Raw genomic sequence first — 7,163 nt, forward strand, 5'->3', positions numbered from 1 at the left:
TCTATTGTCTAATTTTGTCTTTAATTGTTGACAATCTAATGCTCATTTGTATTAATTAACCAAATACATGCAACTCAACAAGGTTTAGACATTAGTACGTGAGAAAAATATCCAAGACGGAAGGACATTTAAAACTAAAAGAGGATTTTCACTATTTTAATATGATTAATTGAATAATCTGCAAAGAAAAAAAAATGGGAATGATTAATTGAATAATTTGTAATGAAAAAAATAATGAGAGGGGGCATTTGCCCCCACTGGGCCTTACCTCCCTCCGTACTCTGTACTGTGTCCTGATTTGCTGAAACAAAATGAGGAATCCAACCACCCTGCATTCTTTGCTCGTTCAATGTAATGTGTAAATTGTTTTTGGGCATCAGGAACATCCAAAGCCAAATCATCTAGAGACTCTGCAACTCTACCAAACCCCTTTGCCATTTGGTTCATTGTGATGAGTCCAGAGCCAAAACATACCTCCAGCAAAGTCCAAAGTCTCTCATTCTTCTTTTCCATAATCGTCATCAGAGCTTTTTTGACAACCTCATGGTTGAAAAATGGCATGCCTAACTCCTTCATGCAGTGGCAAGCCTCTCTTACATCCCCTCCAGACTCGAACTCTTCTAGCAACTTCCCAATCTTGTCCTTCACATCCTCAACTGCCCATCCAGGTCTGCCACCACCACCCCAACACCTTAATATCTGCTTCCCAGAAAGCCGAACCTTTAGCAATGACTTGGCCATTTTAAGGACCTTGCTCCCAATTGACTCTTGTGCCAAGCACTGACTTCCAATCTCTTCCAAGTTCTGTGGGGCTAGAACTTCGTCCACCACAGATCTAGCGAGAAACATTGCAAGATCTTCGACAACTACTGGATTATCCAAAGCTGTGTCATCTGCAGATTCTATCAACATTACAAACCCATTTACAACATCATCAGTTGGAAAACACAGGGATGACAGTAAAACGGATTCCATTTCCTTCTCTCTGTTCTTCCGATCCATTGCTAGAGTTATCAATCTTTTAACAAAGATAGCATTCAGCTCAGGTGAACAAGTACTATTCTCAGACTCTAGACAACTGTTTACTTCTGAGATATCCCCAGATAAGAAGTACTCTTGAATAATAGATTGAGCCTTCGTCTTGAAAACTTTGGCAACACTATCTTCTACTGATCGCTTTTCTGGTTGCAGAGAGAGTGATTTCAAAGATGAAGCACACAACCAGCCCTCTGATGCTCCCTTGGAGATCAATGACTGCAATATACCCCATGCATTTGGTATGTCGAGTGATAAGTCATCAACATAGTCAATCATCCTACTGAAGCCTTTTGATACTTGACTTGAGTTTATTAAACCTTCTTCAGCAGCTTCTTTCAGCAAATCTAGTAGCTGGCCTTCAGCTTGACGCCTCTCCATTGCCATTACAAGAGCTCGTTTAACTATTTCATGGTGAAAAAAATGAACTTTCAAATCCTTGATGCATCTGCACGCCTCTTTCTTGTCACCACTCACTACAGACTCTATCAACAAATCATTTATCTTAGCTTTGACATCCTCCACAGTCATTTTCTTGCTACCCCCCCCCCCCCCCCATTGCCGCTCAATGATTTCTGCATGGAGCGGGGCTGCTAAGTAGCCCTTTTCAGCTCTGTTCAATACTTCAATCCCTTTCGAATCTTTGGGTAAATAGTTCATTTGTTTCTTCAAGAATGCAGGAGGAATTATGTCATCAACCACAGCTCGGGCAATGAACATTGCAAGGACATCAACTGCATCAGGTATATCCACAATGAAGTCATCCGCAGATTCTACCAATTTGCAGAACCCCTTGTAAACTTGTTGGGGGGGGGGGGGTCAATGTAGTCAGCATATAGGCCAGATAAAAGAACAGCAGCCATTTCTTTTTCTTTGTCATGCCTATCCATCGCCTTAGAGACAAGCTTCTTTACGAAATAGTAGCTATATATGTAGGTCTATCAAGCACTTTAAGTTCATTTGCAGTCGAGGTAATGTCATCAGTAGCAAAGTATTCCTCCACTATTATTGTAGCTTTCTTCTTGTAGTCCTCAAAATCGACCCTCTCTTTTCGTGCATCGGAATTTTCACATTCCTGCAATCAATACACGCAATTGTTAAACACAATGAAAATAAGACAATTAATATTGAAGATGGCAAATATAACTGATCATTTTTCATATCAAGATCCAAAAAGAGTTAAATATGAAGGTGTGAGTTGTTCAGTTACTTACCTCACTGCTATTGAAGTTTGGGTCATTCGGGTCAGCAGTGTAACTGTCATGTGTATCAAGTAATCCTCCCCAGGTGCCTTTACCCCCAGAACCACCTGCATAATGATAATCTTCATAAAACTAAGAATAAAAATCTAATTTTGAATTTTGGTATTCAGAACTCTTGCTTATTAACCATCAGATAATGGTAAATGCCAAGATTTATTTTTTTATTTTTTATTTTTTTTCCATCTGAACATAATCTACTAAAACCATTTTCAATTATAGAGCCGTTGAATCCAAAGGAAGAAAACTTTCCAAGGCAGACGTCAGGTAACAACATGTAGCTATACGACATTGTCTAAAACGTTATTACCTAGTGCCCTCTTGCTAGCAATTATATAATGCGAAAGAATGCCTTCAACCAGAATCCATGAGAAAATTTCGTAAGTAGGTTACCCTTTTTAGGTCTCGCCCATGAGCGGTAGGTCTCGGGTTCGAGACTTGGGAGCAGCCTCCTCATAAATGGGGGTAAGGCTAGCCGACATTCACCTCTTCCAGACCCTGCGTAAAGCGGGAGCCTTGTGCACTGGGTACGACCTTTAGGTTACCCTTTTTAGGACGCCCATCAACTGCAGAATGTGAATGTCTATCATGCTTGAGTAGATTTCCTTTTCGGTGTTTCCCCTGAATCTTTGGAGACTTTGGAGACTTTGGGGACTTTGAAGATTTAGGGGACTTAAGGGATCTTGGAGAAACGGGCAATGGAGATGCAGATAATGGATCTGCACTTTCTGAAGCAGATCGGTTAAGCTCCCGGTGCTCCTTTGATACAATCCCATCACTGAAGTCCATTCTGCTTATCTTTTGAACTCAAGCCTACTCACTCATAGTTTTCAAGAGGCAACATATAATACCTTCAGTTTGTGATGGGTAAAACGGAACAAATTGCAAGCTCTCTGCTGTGATCACCAGCACCAATTCCCCAATATTTTTACTATGTTGTTAATCTATTATTTCTACGGAGAAACCCTCAAAATTAAGAATCAATTAGAGCCTGTTTCACAAGAAGAAAAAAACAATTCAATGGTCAATAATACGAAGACATCTTTAGCAATTGCTCCATATCTAACAACAATCGAGTTCATACGCAGACTACTCAGGTGATTAACGAATATGTGAAAGAATAATGAGAATAAGGTATAGAATGTGTTGAATCACTTAGCCAAGCATTCACTAGCTCAATTACACAAGATTTAGACAAGACGTCCCTACGATACTTGAGACACAAGAAACGTACAAGTACCAGAAATCTTTACATCACCTCACTTTCTTCCTGCCAATGCCATGTTGGGAAAGAAGAAAATGCAGCTCTGCAACAAATGCAAGAAACACACAATTATATAAATAATCAAAAACTAAAGAGCAATTGGGCAAACAAATAAGATATATAGATGGAAAAATTAGAATAAAAGCAAAAATAAAAGATATATAACCATGATCAGAAATCGAAATCAAAATCAAGAGGCAGTTTGCTTGTCCTTGGGGGTTGATTGATTGAGTGGAAGAAGTGGGGTGGATGGTTTTGAGAGCAGACAATGTCAAGAGGCGGTTGCCAAAATTGTAGGGCGTTAAAAGCCGTTGGCATTCAACGCGAAACTTGAGGAAATGTCCGTCTCATCCAACGGCTCACCGTACCTCTCCTTGGTTTCTACCTCTTGAAACGGGAAATAAGGAAAAGGGACCGGAAATGTCCGAATTCTACGCTGCCACAATGTTCCGAATAACGGTGTGCCCAATATTTTTTATTTCTACGTAATTTATATTACACGGATACACGACATCTTAATAAATATCTTAATTTTAATGAAACAAATTTGGTTAGATTACGTATAAATCTATTAGAAAACTCGACAATGACTTTCATATTCTTACTCTTTCGTGCATAATAGCTTCACATTCTTAGAGCATGTTCATACTCCAAACATGATCTTGATCATTACTTTGCACGAACCTAGTGTCAAAGACAAATATTTTGATTCTGAGCTGACATAACTTTGTCACTTTTATGATGTTATTATAGTTACTTTTGTGATATGGTATTATATGAATCCTTCTGTCAAGATAAAGTAGATTGTTAGTTTATGAAGAATCGGAAATGATAGGTTTGGCCTGTAAATAATACGAACTTAGTCTTTTAAGTTTCTAGATAACCATACATGTCTCTCAACTCAATCACAAGAGTTCGGGTGTCGAGTCATTTGACATGATTAATCAAATTGGATGAGTTAGGGTTGACTAGAATTCGGGATGGACACAAAGTGAGGAATAGAGAGCTGGAAAATTTGAAATTGAAGATCAATTATGTGAAGAATAGTGCTAACTGTGAGAAAATTAGTTGAGCGTGAGAGGGCTTTCTTAAGTTTAGGAGAGAAAACTAATAATGTTTCAATAGAGAAAAATGAGATTTGATAGAAGAATTGTAATAGCTCAAGTGGAGCTAGGTGTAAGGAAGGGGATTTATTACCCTTTTGGGGAAGGTATGGGGGAATTTTAGTTATATAAGGTTTTCTGGTCGAGTGAGTATTGAAAGAATTTTTCAGACTCCATTAAGTTTAATTGTTTGGTAGTAGTCCAGAGTTCATGCCCTTCGCTAACAGTTTGGGGCATGACATTTTTGATGTGGTGATTTACATCTATGATATTTAAAATCGATAAAATCGATCTTTGAATTTGTTCACAACCAATCATTTTGATCATTTCATACAAATTCTTCATTAAATACGAATAAAATGATAAAAATACCATTACTTTTTGTCAAATTTTTTTAGGGAGCCTAGACTCTCCAACAACTGGTTCATAATCCGTCTTTTTATTAGGCCCCTTCGTGGGAGTCTTGACGCTCCAACAGCTGGGCCACCGACCTTTGGTGGAACAGGGCTGTCCTTGCTGAACTCAAGAGATGTCCATTGTAATGGTTCAGCTTTAGCCAGGCGAATTTCAACTTTGGTGGACAGAACGTCAAATCTGCACTTTTCAGGTATTATCTTTCCAAATAAGCGAGGCCGAAAATAATATGCATCTTCACCAGCAACATCAATGCTAACACTTAGTTTTTGTTCACCAAAGTCAACATTAACGTCTTTGGCTGGTATGCCCACGGCGAATATAGTCACAACCATTTCTTCTGGCTTCTGGTAGAATTCATGCCTGTACTTTGGTTTGACAGATGCTACGGCCAACTCCAAGGGGTCATAGATGAACGCCTCCTTCTCACGCTTTTTGAGATCGGAAGCCAAGGGCGGACAACGGTCCGTGTGGACTGAGGGAGATGGAGGAGTCTAGAAAAAAAGTGTACAACTATGGTTAATTGTTGATTTCTTTACATCTTTGAGATAAGAAACTAAATACAATTTATAGTATTTAATAAAATACAAAAATACGTTGATATATTAATAAATTTTTAATTTATCGATTATTTAATATTTTGCTAAATAATAGTCTTCCTGGGTCTCGAGGCTATTAATTTAAAGAAGTTTAATTATATAGAAAACCAAAAATAAAAACAGGACAAAATATAAAAATAACCTAAACAGTTTTTAAGAACTTTTGTTGAAAATAATTTTCTTTAAGACTCAAAAACTAGTTTGGTATTCAAATTAAAAATTTTAAATCTTACAACTCAAATTGAACAAAGAGATCCAAAAAGAGGGGGTTGAGGGAGAAAGAGAGAGGAGGAAAGAAAGTAAGAGATGATTGGATGAAAGAGAAAGAAGAGAGAGGATCGAAGGAGATAGAGAGAAAAAGGAGTGAGAGAAAGTACCGAGAAAATGAAGAGAGCAGATTGAAAGAGAGACGAAAAAATGGTAAAAAAAAAAAAGAAGAGGGAGAGAGAGAAGAAAAGAGAGATAGATTTAGAGTGAGAAGAAAAAAAAAAAAGAGTGAGTTTAAGTTTAAAAACTTTAAAAACCCACTTTTTGTGTTTTTGAAGAATAGACTATATTTTTGAGTTAGTCTTGAGTTCATTTTTTTAAAATAGTTCTACCAAACAAATTTTTAAGGCTAAAACTTGAAAATTGTTTTTGAGTTTAAAAAGTTAGATTCAAGTTAAATACCAAGCCTAAACTTAGGCCTAAACTTAGGTGCTAAAATTTGGCAAATATACGATATAACTCTAATAATTTCGGAAGTACAAACCTCGTCAGATGTAGTATTGCTTGGTACGGCACCAATCTCGTCATTGCTAGAGTATGCGTCACCGCCATCACCATCATCCCAGACTAGATTAACTCCTGTTTTCATCACTCTCCTCCCATGAGCATCTGTAACTGCAGAAATCGAGACTTCGTCCCCACTTTGCAAACGGAGTACATCATTTGATAATACACTTTGCAAACGGAGTACATCATTTGATAATACACTTGGAAAACGGAATACATCATTAGCGAAACTGGATGTAGATTCTCCCGGGATATGCAAAGCCTTACCCTTGGTAATATTTGTAACAGTAAATCCAGGACAATCTCTCTTGAAAACACAGCAGAGAGTCAATCCTCTAAAATTACGACCCAAATATTGAGGCACTTTAAAATGAACATCATTGGACTCATGAATACCAACAACCTGGAACCACTCTGGAATATCATAAACTCCATTGAGAAAAATAATGCCACCATGTCCGAAGGAAGTCAATCCCTAGAGCATACCATGTAAAGCCAGATTAATTTGTAGAAGCAAGTCTTAATTATGCATGCGTGTGTCATGTACAGTGCCTCTGTGGGCGTGTGATAGAAAGAGCAAGAGAATACAGCTCTCAGAGAGATCTGTAGGATGTTCTTCCTAAAACTCAGCATGTACACATCATTCTTATGCATAAGTAATATATTCTAGTACATGCATGTCTTACGCGTGTATGTGTGCATGTTTGTGTGAGGG

General features: G+C 37.9%; 1 pseudogene; it reads right to left on the minus strand.

Annotated features, from left to right (window-relative positions):
* Positions 1–264: 264 nt before the first annotated feature.
* On the minus strand, positions 265–6,554 carry LOC126587394 (MA3 DOMAIN-CONTAINING TRANSLATION REGULATORY FACTOR 2-like; annotated as a pseudogene).
* Between the last annotated feature and the right edge of the window lie 609 nt (positions 6,555–7,163).

Source organism: Malus sylvestris, chromosome 10, assembly GCF_916048215.2.
Source record: "Malus sylvestris chromosome 10, drMalSylv7.2, whole genome shotgun sequence".
Lineage (NCBI taxonomy): Eukaryota > Viridiplantae > Streptophyta > Magnoliopsida > Rosales > Rosaceae > Malus > Malus sylvestris.